This window comes from Grus americana, chromosome 1 (genome assembly GCF_028858705.1).
Source record: "Grus americana isolate bGruAme1 chromosome 1, bGruAme1.mat, whole genome shotgun sequence".
Classification (NCBI taxonomy): Eukaryota; Metazoa; Chordata; class Aves; order Gruiformes; family Gruidae; genus Grus; species Grus americana.
The window spans coordinates 121,337,430-121,351,026 of record NC_072852.1 but is presented as its reverse complement, the minus strand read 5'-3'; positions in this window follow the sequence as shown (position 1 = coordinate 121,351,026).

Genomic DNA, 13,597 nt, shown 5'->3' with positions numbered 1-13,597 from the left:
TTGCTCCAGCAATTATATTTTCTAAAATTAGTTTCATTTTGGCTTTACTTTGACAGGGAAGTAAGATGAAGACAAATAGTCCTTGAAATGAATCCAAGAAAGGGTATTGTTGTTCTCTGGTGTGAGGTAGCAGAATTCAGCTTTGTGTCTTGTTTGATGTAGGAACTTCTGAGCAGTCAGATGTTTTCTTAGCAATCACTTGTTTACACCTTTAACTGAAAAGCTTAAAGAATGCATATAAGCTATTTCCTCTTGCGTAAATCTTTAGAAATCCCATCTTCCTTTTTCCTCAGGACCTCCTCTCTCTCTTGGACTTCAGTTAGCCTAACACCAGTCTTTAACTCATACTCAGCTTGGGCACTTATGGTGGTACCATTCCACAGAGGGTAGTGCTTGGACTTAATCCCCTCCCATGACCTCTGCAGGTCCTACTCATCTGTGACCAATGTACAAGCATCAATGTTCTTGCAAACTAGAGCCTTCTGTCCCTATCAAGGAAAGGGGAGGATATGCCACTCCCCACCTTTCCTAACCAGAATCATCATCTATGAAATGACAATCATCGAAAATTGGCTGCAAAGTCTATTAAGTCAGGTTTTTAAACTAGCTTAGAAGCACCACCACTGTTTTTTAGTGTACAATGACACTTAACTTGTATGAAAGAAGTCCTTTTTGAACCAACAAACCAAGTTCAGATTTAGTAGTATAAGCCCATTTTACTCACATACAGCAAATGACATATTAAAAAAAAAAAAAACACAAAAAACCCACAAACCAACAATACGCTTGTCTTTTTCAGGGGAATAGATAAAGTAGGGTGACTGGTTGTTTCATTACAGCCTGTCACCAGAGTTGAGGTCCAGGTAAGGCTCTGTTAGGCAGCCTCGATTCTACAATTTCTCTTTTTACACCTGTGACAATTTGTGCCTCAAAAGCAAACTAACTCCTAATTCAGCTTGTCATATATTTTACCATAAAAGTTGCTTTCTGGCAAATGCAGAACAAGTTTTACCACATGCCTTAAAGATATGAGAGTTCCCATTATCAAACTGGTGAATGTTTTCAAATTTTTTAAATGCCTTTTCACTCATCTCACCAACCTATAAGTGGTCAGTCAAATCTCAAGTTTATTTCTTACACGTAACTTTCAAAGCTTGTGAGAAAACTTGTGTTACACCTAGAGATAGGAGGTGAAGATACACAAGGAAATAACAAGATTGAAACGTGATATAGTTCACTTGTTAAAACCTTGGCATTCCTTTGGGATGCTCAAAGACACTGAACTTTACACTTTACATTGCAAAACATCTCTTAAGATATTAATCTCCATCTGCTTAAGAATATGTTGGTAAAAGCCCATGTTTGCCAAGGCCTTAGCTTCTAAAAAAAAAAACCCAAAGAAAAAAAAAGGACAAAACTAAGAGAAATACAGAGGGCAGCTGAACTGGCAAAGGCAGTATCTTATTAAGTCAAAGAATACAATGGGGAGAAAAACAAAATTCTTGTGGACATCTAAGCCCCTCAGCCAACTTGAACCATAAGCAGCAAATGTTGGGGAGAAATGCAAGTCACTTGATAGCTGAAAGACAAACAACCCATTTTGAGGTACTCTATTTTTTTAATGCTCCCTTCTGCCAGCCATCACCAAACACTTCCAGACTCTTAGTTACCTATTAATTAGTCAAAGATGGAATTTCTTGGGGAAATCACAATTTAGGGGAAGAGGATAATACTGTTTATAACTTCTTTTATCATGTGGTGGTACCAAACTAACATATCCAAGATTCTCCAAAAACATCAGTACTGTGAGAATGTGTATTGCTCTGTGGGTGTTGGGAGTGAAAGATAAGGGCGGGGGGGGGGGGGGGGGGGGGGCGTTTAGGTAGGAACTGTACTTTCCACATGTATAAGAAGGTGGAAAAATCACTCAAAACTCATTGACTATGAGCCTTTAAAGTGTTCCACAAAAAAAAATAATTCTGAGGAGCATTAAAAAGTTAATCACATGTAAGGCAATTAGATTATATTAGCACTAGGCATTCAAAGAGTATAATCTGTCTTGGTTAGAAACCTAAACAGCACACCATGTTCCACCAGGGTCCCTGCTCCCACATCATCCATACTGAAGATCCAGTCAAAATAAGCTGGATTTTCCCCTTGCCTCTTAACATTTGGTAAGAAAGCAATCTGAGGAGGTACAGGAATATTGCTGTTCCTTCACCCCAACAGGAAATCAGTGTACAGGGGGCATTTCATGGAATATGAGAGCCATGTAGCTCCCCCGCTATAGATACCATGCACATCAGTACTGAGATAACTCTGAGAAGCTACTTACTTTTTAGCACATGATGTGAGCTGTATGTTGTAAGACCTCTCTTACACATGGACAAACTGAGGGCTGGGGACATTTATTTACTCACAGCATGATGGAGATAGGAAATTTCCTAAGTGGCAGGCCCCTGAACAATCCAGTTGATAAGAAGGAAGGAAGTTTTTCCCTTGTGCTACACAGGGCTTCCAGATACCTTTAGAAGGTTCCTATTCACTAAGGCTCACCTATACCTCACTGAAGACATGCCTGGGCCTGCTGTCCTCCTGTTCACATGTAGAGGAACTACAGAAAACAAAGTCATTTATGAGCCCTCAGGCCATAAACCATGCTACCATTTCTGAAATGATCAGTCAATACTCCTTGACAATGAATCATGGTGGGCTTTATACACAACCCATATCCATATTACATAGATGGTGACATAATTTAAAGTATGTTTTGTGAAGACAAAGATCCACTAAAAAGCAGCATATTGCATGCATCTTCACCATTTGGGGCTCAGCGCAATATGAAGGGCGGGAAGGAGAAGGACACTCCCAGGTGGCTAAGACACCTTTGTGGCTCCCTGACCACAAAAATCACAAAAAGGTTTACCTAATTCAGAGAAACAATTCACAGGAGTCTTGAACTCTTTTGACTTCCATCTCCCCATACTTAACTATACAAAGCTCAGCCCAATCAGGCTAAGAAAAATCATGATCTTAGCTTGAAAAAAAAAAAAGAGAGAAACAAAAAGGAAACAAACAAGGGCAAGAGGTGCCTCTATTTCCCTCCTGGATCTGGGGAACTTTGAAGTTCATGTTGAGTTACTTCTTGCTGCATTATGATGATTGGAAATATAGGACAGAAGAACTAGGAATGCTGAAGCCCTATATTCCTATGGAACCTTAAGGCTTTAAAAAAAAACAAGTGTCATCAAACAAGAAGTGCCAGTTTTGCAATGAATGAAAATAGGTTTCCTAGAAACTATTCCTGTTTAAAGATGGCAAAGCATGGTCCCTTTTGTGGAGGGCTAATGAGGCATGGTGCTGAGTAGACACACAGAGGTAATAAGTGTGCTTTAACTAGCTCTGATGAGATATAACTCACATTTTCCTTCTCAGACTTGCATTGCATTATCCTGGAAAGAGCAAGTGGAAGAGAAATCAACTACAAAATACCAGGACAATAGCAAACAGCACAGATAAAGAATCAGTGACACAGCAATATTCAGAGTTCACAATCTAACTTGGAAACTCTGCAGCTCCCAAACAGGCATCTCATGGATTTGTCAAAATGCTCTACTCTGGAAATAAGCAAAGCAGAAAATAGAGAGAAGCTTTTGGTGCAGGACAGGAGGTATATTCTGCATTTGGGCAGGGCACAAAAATAAAAGCATACCATCATCAGAGATTGTCTACCCACCTAGTATTGCTCCACAGAGAGATCCCTGAGATAGGACCAGCCAAGCTGGTCCTAAAACCAGAATCACTAAAGCCCAAGTAATCTTGATGTTTGGCTACAGATAATTAGTCCTAAAAAAAAAAAAAAAAAAAAAAAAAAGAGTAGCACTATAATACTAACGAGACTATGCTGCTTCTGTGATTCTATTAGCAACCTTTCTTGACTTTCTTCTGTGCTGTGCAGATGCATCAGTTTGGTTATAGCTATATCAGGGAATTTCTAACACAGTACTGCATAAAGCTGTGTAGAAAAATTGTCCTTGTAAGTCTGACAGGAAACAGAAGAAGAGAAAATTACTCCAAACAGGAAAGCCCAGTTCTCCACCAAGCAGCATCACTGACACAGCGTCTGCTTCAGAAACATTCAAATAGCCCACCGCCAGAGAACAAATACCTGTGCTAATTGTAAACTACAGATGACAATAAAGAAATTAGCTGTGGGTTCCAGGGTAGAATTCAAAAGACAGCACTCAGCCAGGGATTACTGCCAGCAATAACAATATAACTTCATTACCTAGAGCAGGCATCCAAAACTGGAACAGTGACTCCCAAGGAAGATCCTCCTGTCTTGGAGGCTTGCTGCATGGGATCCAATGCCTTTCTCACAAACTAACAGAATATGATGGTAGACAGAGACATCAGGCTGCTGTCAATGTGGCTACTGGCACTCATCCCTCAACTGCTCTGTTTCCCTCTTCAAATTTCATTCTCCTAATTCTGAAATATTTTCTTTTTTCTCAAAAATAGGACTTCCTAGCATCACTGAGATATGTTTCCCACGTGTAGAAAAGATCTACATTCTGTAGCATAACAGTTTAACTAAGTAGCATGTCAAACCTACAGATGCAGAAACATAGCTGTCATGGAGAATCTCAGAAGAAAAAAGTTCAAAGTCTTGAAACAACACAGAGACACTGGAACAGGTTGCCCAGAGAAGCTGTGGATGCCCCCTCCCTGGAAGTGTTCAAGGCCAGGCTGGATGGGGCTTTGGGCAACCTGATCCAGTGGAGGGTGTCCCTGCCCATGGCAGGGGGGTTGGAACTAGATGGTCTTTGAGGTCCCTTCCAACCCAAACCATTCTGTGGTTATTATTATTGTCTTCCTTTTCTGTCCTATTAAACTGTCTCCATCTCAACCCACGAGTTTTCCTTTCCCTCCCCACCCCGATTCTCTCCCCCATCCCATTGGGGAGGGGGGGAGGGGAAGGGAGGGTGAATGAATGGCTCTGTGGTTGTTTTAGCTGCCTGCCAGGTTAAACATGTATACATCCTAAGCTTGTGTCTTATTGCTCATTGGGGGGGCAGTTGTATTATGCTGCTAAGATTAGCAAACAAAGAGGAGATTTCTTACCTTCAGCATGTGGTTCAATGCTATAGCAAAGCTGAAACTGCTGCTGAAAGGGGTTGTATACTCCCCTGCTGTGTGGTTTTGCACTGGTTGAATAATGCAGCCACAGGAGGAAGTTGACCAAATTAGTTGATCTATTAGAAAACTCTTTTCAACAGTTTTTCATCTTTTTTGAAGGATCCATTTTAGCAGTATCTGCCAGCTGAACTGACTTTCCATGAGGGCACAGAATCATGGAATTTGAAACAACTGCTGGGCATATAAGGCACATGTCTAGAGAAGAGGGTGGGACAGCCCTTCTTGGCAGCTGCCAGTTATTAGATTGGCAGGGCTGTCATGTCACGTTGCAGCTTCAGTGTCTTCTGTGGAACAAATCCTAGTGCAAAACCTTTTTTCCTACAGATAGTGTTTCATGTTTTTAAGAAGTCTGTTTTATAACTTTCTCCTTTTACCAGCCTTAGTCCATAGAAGTCAACCACACAATTTTGAGAATTTTTTGGGCTCAGCATTTCCAAAAGTGCCAGCAGGTGTGAGAGCTACAGAAATCTCTGTGCTGTTTCAAGACTTTGAGCTTCTACCTTATATTGACTCAGGACTGAAAATGTTACGTCTCTCCAGAGAACTTGTGATTCAAAGTGTTCTGGGGGGAAAAAAAAAAAAAAATCAGTCTTAAGGAAACTTTTGATTGCAGTAAGGCTGAATGGTCTTGGTTTTGCTCTTATCTGAGTTTAAACAGTTTGATTTCCCAACTGCATTAAATTGCAATGTTATCTAAAATGTAAAATTAGAAAAGAAAAAAAAAGACCTTTCATTGGAGTAGTATTTTTGCCAGGGACTCCTCTATGCTGATCATTTTCTTCTACATAACTTAGGTAATGACTATGCAAGAAAATCTTGCTCCATTTTAGATTACCCTTTTTCATAGCTACACACTTTTCATTAGAAAGCATTAGTTCTGCCACAAAACAATGCAGAGAATACCACCACAGCCAGGATCAGGATTCCAGTTTTCCCTTGCCTTTTTCCTAAAGAGCTGTGATCAGCTTCATGTGGCTGCATAGAAGGCCCAAGGTCAAGGTTTTACAGAAAAGGAGTCTGTTTTTCTAGAAATAGAAAGTGCAAAAGAAACGGAGGTGCCAAAATATCACCATCAACACAAATATAGAAAAATAGAAGAGAGCTATGGACTGTTCCTGGATCCTGAGGCCAGAGACAACAGCTGGCTCAAAATTACACTGCTCGGAGCTCATCCCTCTGCAACAGGTTTATCTCAGAGAAAACCAGGGAGTGAACTAAGTACTGTGAAAGATCAGAGGTTTAGTGAGTCAACTCTGTCCCTGGCCCACTTTTATTTAGAAGCATAGATGTCAGTGGTGAGAATGTGTTATCTTTCTTTGTTCAGAGAAGACATTTGTGGAAGCTTTTCTCTGTTTTTTGCAGGCAAAGGTTTCAGTTGTGCCTTTTCCATTTTCTCACTGACACGTGTGAGATCTAGAATATGTCAGAACCAGAATCAGATGAGACCATCATGAATAAAACATACTCATGCTAAAGGTATATGAGGATCTCTTTTGCCTGAGGACTAAATGCTGAACATTAATTAGTTGCTGTGTTACATAAGCCATTTCTTTCCAAGAAGTCACTCTATACCTTTGGCTTAACCAACTCTGAACACCCTCGGAATTCAGCTGAGTTCTTACAGTCTGGGTTGGATCCCCCCGCACAGATAGTGCGACAGCAAATGGAGCTGCTCCCTGCTAAACATTCAGGTAGAGTGACTGACACTGTATTTCTCACTCGTCTAGCCAGTAGAGGAACCCACAGGCTGTTAGTTTAATTTTTCTTTCACAAAGAATTATTACTTTTGCTCACTAGCAACAAGACAGCTACAGCTTTTTTTTTCTAGGCAGGTAGCCCTTATGTAGAATCATCCCTGGGAAAGTCTGTGCTCTTTCCTCCTTAAATACAGTAGGTAATTGAAGGCATAGATTAGGTAAATGACAACATAATGAGTATCTTCAAAGGAGTGACAATGTGCAAAAAAGGAGATAAGTGATTCATATAGTTATACAAATATTTATATTATATGCATTATAACACACACTACCCTGAAGGTGTGCAAAACATCTATATAAATATATGACTCTCCCACCCTTCTGCCTATCCTCAGCACCACAACAGAATGTCAATGCCAATTACTACAATTAGTGATAAAGTTAATTCCATCAGTATGTGGATTATTGAATGCTTCCATCTGCTTTTTACTCCCTAGGAAATAACAGTCCCAAGCTCCGTGGATTTTGGAAAAAAAAATTAATTGCCTGTAATGACTGCTCAATGTACCTGGCATGGCAGCACAATCCCTTTTTGTACTCCAGAGCTACACAAAAAATGACCCTATGAAACACAGGTGTGGGAACAAGAAGTCAACGTTTGTGAATAGGGTACAGATAACTTAAACAGCCTTGGCTTGCTACCATCCCAAGCAGGATACCCAATTTCTTAGTGCTCTGCATAAGTTTATGAAGGACCATTTAGCTTAAGGAATTACTTTTGACTTGCCTGTGATGTTGCTCTGGGGCAACTCAAAGCCATCAAGCTCCTTTCTCAGTTAATATAGCTGCAAGGCAAGGGCAGCTAGGCTTCAGCTATACATTCCTGTTCCAATGTTATTTGGGAGGAACCATTTTGCAACTCAGATATGGCAACAGCAAGGGCTTAGCTGGAATATGAATTACTCTTCTGGAGTCTGCCAGAATTAATGGAAGGAAGATGGGACCCATTTTCTTGTTTTGTTCAGTTTCAGGATTGAATATAATGGAAGGCTTTGTTTCCTTGTTATTGCCTTCCTCTGTAGAATCAAGCAGGAGATCAATTACTAAAATTTGTCCCCTGCTGTTATTCTTTGTGTCTCAGTTCTTTAGAATGCTCTTTTCTTTCCTTGCTTTCTTTAATTTGGTCTGATTTGCTCTCCAGAAGGATATTAATTTCATAAATTTCTGTCTTACTGTCTGACTTTGGAGACCTTCTCCTCCACCAGCCTTATCTGTCCATAGCTTTCAAAATACACATATAATAAGCTGGCATCTTCATCGAGCAAGGATAGTCCCAGAAATGGTTGATGCAGTAAAGGGATCTTATTCTAAGCAAATTTAGTTAACGATCCTTCTCTAAAGCATAAATTCTTTCCAAAAATGTCTTCACATTCCTATATGAGCCCTGCAAAGGAAATAAGCCTGAGAAAGTGCAAACCAAAAATCAGACCCAACACCTGGAACAGATTGGGTTTTTTGAATCTAGTTATATCTACAGACCTCCTCTTGAATCCCCCAAGTATTTAAGCATTTTGCTGCTTTTTGAAACATTGGTAGTTTAGCAGAAATACTGAATGCCCTGTGCTCACTGTTATCACTATGACTTTGAAAAGTCATACCAGTTTACTGATAATGCCATAGCCACTTCAGGGATCTAGATAACCTGCATGGCAACACGTTGATAGTGAGGATCACAGCTTAGAAAGGCACTGGAGTGTTTAAGTAAAGAGGAAAGGCCAGAAGCACATGTTTACAGTCAAGCAGGTACTGCTGGATTACAGCTTGACAACACAGAGCTGAGTCAGGAAAACATTTCAAGCATAGAGTGCACAGGATAACAGTATCTATGATCGCTGGCAAATAAAACAATATTAAAATCATTAAAAATATTAACAATTAGTTTAGCAAACTCCAAGCCTTCCATGACAGTGCTGATATTGGCAAAGTCATTTGACTTCAATGCCTAAGGATTAAGAAATGCAACCTTAAAGTTTGTATCTCTATAGCACCTGCTATCTGAGATTTTCAGAACCTTTACAAACATGATTTGGCTACATTTTATAATGTGTCTGCCCCAAGGGTTTCTAAGCTTCATTTCCCTAATTTTATTAACAGAGAATATGAGCGGTTAGATATCTGGCTCAAAGTACTTACACAAAAGCATTGCTGAAGACTATGAATACCACTACTTAGAGACTAGAAGTCTGTCCACTTCTGCCAAGGATAGCTTTCTAGTTAATGAGTGCAGCAGAGCAATTGGTACTACAAGATATGGAGAACTGGTATGTTGAAATTTCAAACACTTGGAAAACTTTTCATTTCCTTTAAGAAAGCTTAAAAGCTTTCCTTTAAGAAAACTTAAATGTAAGTGATTAAACGACATGAGGATATATATCCTGTTTATTTACTTCTGCAATAGGAATGCAAGTTGGGGAGAGCTGTAGGTAGAAAATCTTACTATGTGGCAGGTGAACAGAAATAGAGAAACTTCAGGAATACTACTATATTCCTATATTAAGAAAATCCCATGTTTGGTTTTGAGAAGAAAGCTACAACACTTCCTTATGATTTTTTACAGTCATGGTGTGAAACCAGCCATTCCACTGAATGAATTCAAGTTTTAGACATTTCATTAAATGACTGACAACACAGAAATTGTGTTACAGTATGTACGATAATCTGTTTCTCTCAGGCATTTTATGTAAGATGAAGCTGACATTCCTGTTAGTCCTGGTATGAACCTTGGCTCTACAGGCATCCTGTTGCACGAAGATTAGACAGAGGAATTTTTTGTGGGACATTGCCTGATGTAAAAATTTCACTTGAGACCCTACATTTTCTGACTGATCAGATATGGGTAGAGACAAGCCCCTAGAGTCCCATTATCTGATTACAATGGATGATACCATAACAAAGCTAGCAGTATGTGAGCTCTGCCCCTGTGCAGGAAGACTGATCACCGAAGTGTCTGACATCAGTTCACTGTCAGCAAAGTCTTCCCAAAGGGTAATAGTAAGGTGGGACTGAAATGAGAGCTCCTAGCTTTCAGAGAGCACTTAGCCACTCTAGGATTTATTTTTTTTCTTCTCTTCATGAAGCAGCTTTTCTGGCATTTATTTCTCCAGCAAGGAAAGTAGGGAAAATCCAGATATTGAAGGCAGATCCCTCTAACACTCTTCTTTCAAGACAAGGTTTCCTTGAGGATCCTCTTCAAGTTCCAAAACTTATACCTGAGCCATGCAGTTCACTGGTTTGTGCATCCAGAGCCAGGGCATTGCTGCAGGCCCTGGATGTTAGAAGAGCACTGTCCTTTGGTCACACAACAGAAACCCACTTGAGGATCTTCGTGGTTGCTTGTGTCCATGCCAATACTAATCTCTATATTCAGATTGTCAAACTGGATGATAGATTCACTTGCTATGAAATCACTAAGCTGGATCAATAATCAGCAATCATGGTACATTGCAGAAGAGGTCAGAATACTTCTATGGCTTGAAAGAGTTTCTAAGAAGTTGCTAAGGTCTTTATGGCATATGTGTATTTAGAGTATACAAGTACATAGGAAATATATAAATATATGCACATACGAAATATAAACCACAAAGAACACTAGCTGTTGATAAGTAACGTCCCTTTCTACATGACACATATTACTGTATGGGAGACATTGCTATATGGCTTAAAAAAACCATAAAACTCTTTTAGATCAGCAACTGGGTATTTCGTATACTGCTTCTTTCTTCCACTGTCACTTTTTACACTGAAACCTCTTTGGGGAAGGGACGGTCATGTCCTACAAAGTGTTCAGCACCGAGCACAGTGACTCTACAGTCAGTCTGGCCTCCCTGCTCTACTATAACACAAATTATTAAAAACATTTGTTTAGCATTTCTATCAACCTTTTCTTCTAGTTACTGTTGAAGATATGAAAGTAGCTGTGAACTCAGTCTCAAGAAGTGAGAACTGGCTGCACAAACTAGCTGATTCCGAATCAATCTTGCAACAAGCTGCTGACAGCTCCCTGTTCAGCTCTGCTAAGTAACAAGGGTGGGGAAAATTACACTGGTGGGTGAGGTGAAAGGGAATGGGGAGACAAGCCAAAGAAGGAGCTTCTCCTTCCTTGTATAATCCTGAGCACACACCTCACTTTGCAGTGCTAACAGTGAAGTGAAAACTGCCTTCTAACCCCTGCTTATCCTGTTAGTGACTCAAACAGTAAGTGAAAAAAATTTATGGGAAAAGATTTATATACAAGTGTAAAAGAAAAGTACACACCCAGGGTATTTAAAGAAATACAATAATACAAATGTGTTCATGAAGTACACTTCTTTATAGGTTTCTAAGCTAACTGCAGGATTTGATAACCAAGTGAAAGTATTTTTATAAACCTGACTCCAAATTCTCAATATAGGGGCTGTCCAAATAAGCAACACTACCTGAAAGTAGTGGATTTACTGATCACAAACCATGCCTCACCAGCCTTCTACAATGAAACATCTGGCTCTGTGGACAGGGAGAGAAGAGCAGATGTCATTAACCTGGGCCTTAGCAAGGCTTTTGACAGTTTCTCCCACAGCATCCTTGTATCCAGCCTGGGGATGTATGGACTAGATGGGTTGACACAAACAACTGTTTCCTCTACTTGGAAGCTGTGAGGCCACAGTAGGAGTTTTGTGTTCAGTTTTGGAACTCCCCAGTACAAAAGAGATATTGTGAGACTGGAGCAAGTCCAGCAAAGAGTTACCAAGACAGCTCAAAGTCTGTGCACATAACATTTTGGGCCTTGAGAATGTCCCTAATCAATAGGCACAAAAGAGAGTCCTCTCAACATTCTGCCAATAAGTTAGGTCTGAGTACAATGTGCTCACACACTGTCCTAGGGTGCTTTCCCCACAGCTCTGTAGGCAGTGCTTTGGTATGGGTGCTTCAGGCAGGGAAAAGGAGATGGAAACTGTGTCATCATGCCCTGCTGGAAGACATCAGCCTGGCCTGTGCTTTGTTCTTGTACTGGCAAATTATGTCAGCTCAAGGTGTCCCTTTTTTACCCAAGGGAGATGTACTTGGATACTCTACAGTGCAAGTGTGGCTAGATGAATATAAAGGTGCCTTAAGCTGGAAAAGCTTCTGTCCTTTTCCATATAGCTCACTAGTTCTAGTCTGAGTGCATCCTGGACAGGGGGCTTCTCCTTTCACTACTCCAATACAAAGAAAGATGACGATACTAGTATACAGAAAAGGGGCATTTCTGTTTTTAGAGAAAGTAGGGAGCCTTAGTAGGTGTCTTCACTAAGGCCACCAAAAGTTCTGGTAAATGGCTGATTGCTATTCAGCAACAACTACATGGCCTCTACTGTTTCCCAGACACTATTACTCTCCAACTGAACATGTTTTTTGAGAGATCCACTCCCCTCTTCCTTCCTCCCTGTTCATCTGTGACCAACATTGGAGTGGAATCCATGCCTACTCACACAAAGAGCCTATGAGAAGAGATGTCAACAGCACAAAGATTAGGTATAACTCAGCAAAAAAATTGTTTATTTTTCTGGATCAGTCAGTGCATGCATTGAACTTATAAATATGTACTCATTTCTTCTTTATTTGTTCAGAAACTGTCTATTTGATTTGGTGTGTTAAAATAGCTTAATCCACACTGGCACTGCTTAGTCCATGCCAATTTGTGTTCCTGTTTTATTCTTTACAGGTCGATTAGCTGTCCATATCTATAGCCAGACTTCTAGTTTTGCTTGTTTCCTGCGTAGCAGTACTGAGAAGCAACACTTACCCAAATTACATTTGACTCACGTCACTTGGAATTAATAGTTATTAGTATTGCTGCCAATCCAGAGGTAAAGGGGGGTGGTGGAGTGGGGCTTCCTTTTCTAACTGGAAAAGCATGTTTTCTTTCTTAGCTGGTCTTCTCTCTGCTAAGTTATTAATTCAAAGACATCATCTCATAGGATCCTGAAAAGGATCCATTCTTATGCCATGAAGCCTGAGATTTGACTCATTTTGGTTGGCTCCTCAAAATCCCTTAACTTCCCAAAGCTATTCCTCTTTTCTCCAAGCAACATCTTCACTTGTCCAAGCTTCTCTCTGCAAATAAGAGCAAAACCATGGAGGGTTCTGGTGACGTTTACCACCCAAACTGTGGCCTCTTACCACCACAGGTGGGTTCATTTGGCTGGTGTAGTAAATTTACCCGCTACACTCCAGCCCTGCCAGAAGCTCAGTATTCTAGTTTTTCAAAGTATTTTCAGCCAAACTATAGTTGGTTGAAGGGGGAGAGGAGTCTGACCACCCCAAGAGAAAGGGGGGAAAGAGGGAAAAGGGGAGAGCTTTGAATCAGGAATGAAAAAGCAATTTTCAATAGTGATGCAATCACACAGCAAGATACCTCAAAAAGGTAGAGCTCTAAGTGCATTCCAGTTTTCATTAAGAAAGTTCCTGCTCACCTTCTAGCAGGTCAAAACTGGAAAAAAAATGAACAGGTGTAGGACAGAACTAACAACACACCTAATCTTGATGTTGGCTCACTCATACCTCTCCTTGACTTGTTCTAGCCTGGGGAAATTCTCTGTAACAATGTTAGTAGACAGTTAACAGGTTTTCCAGATGATTATCAACAGAGAAGTACAACTGAGTCATTTTGTCATCTCTAAAGA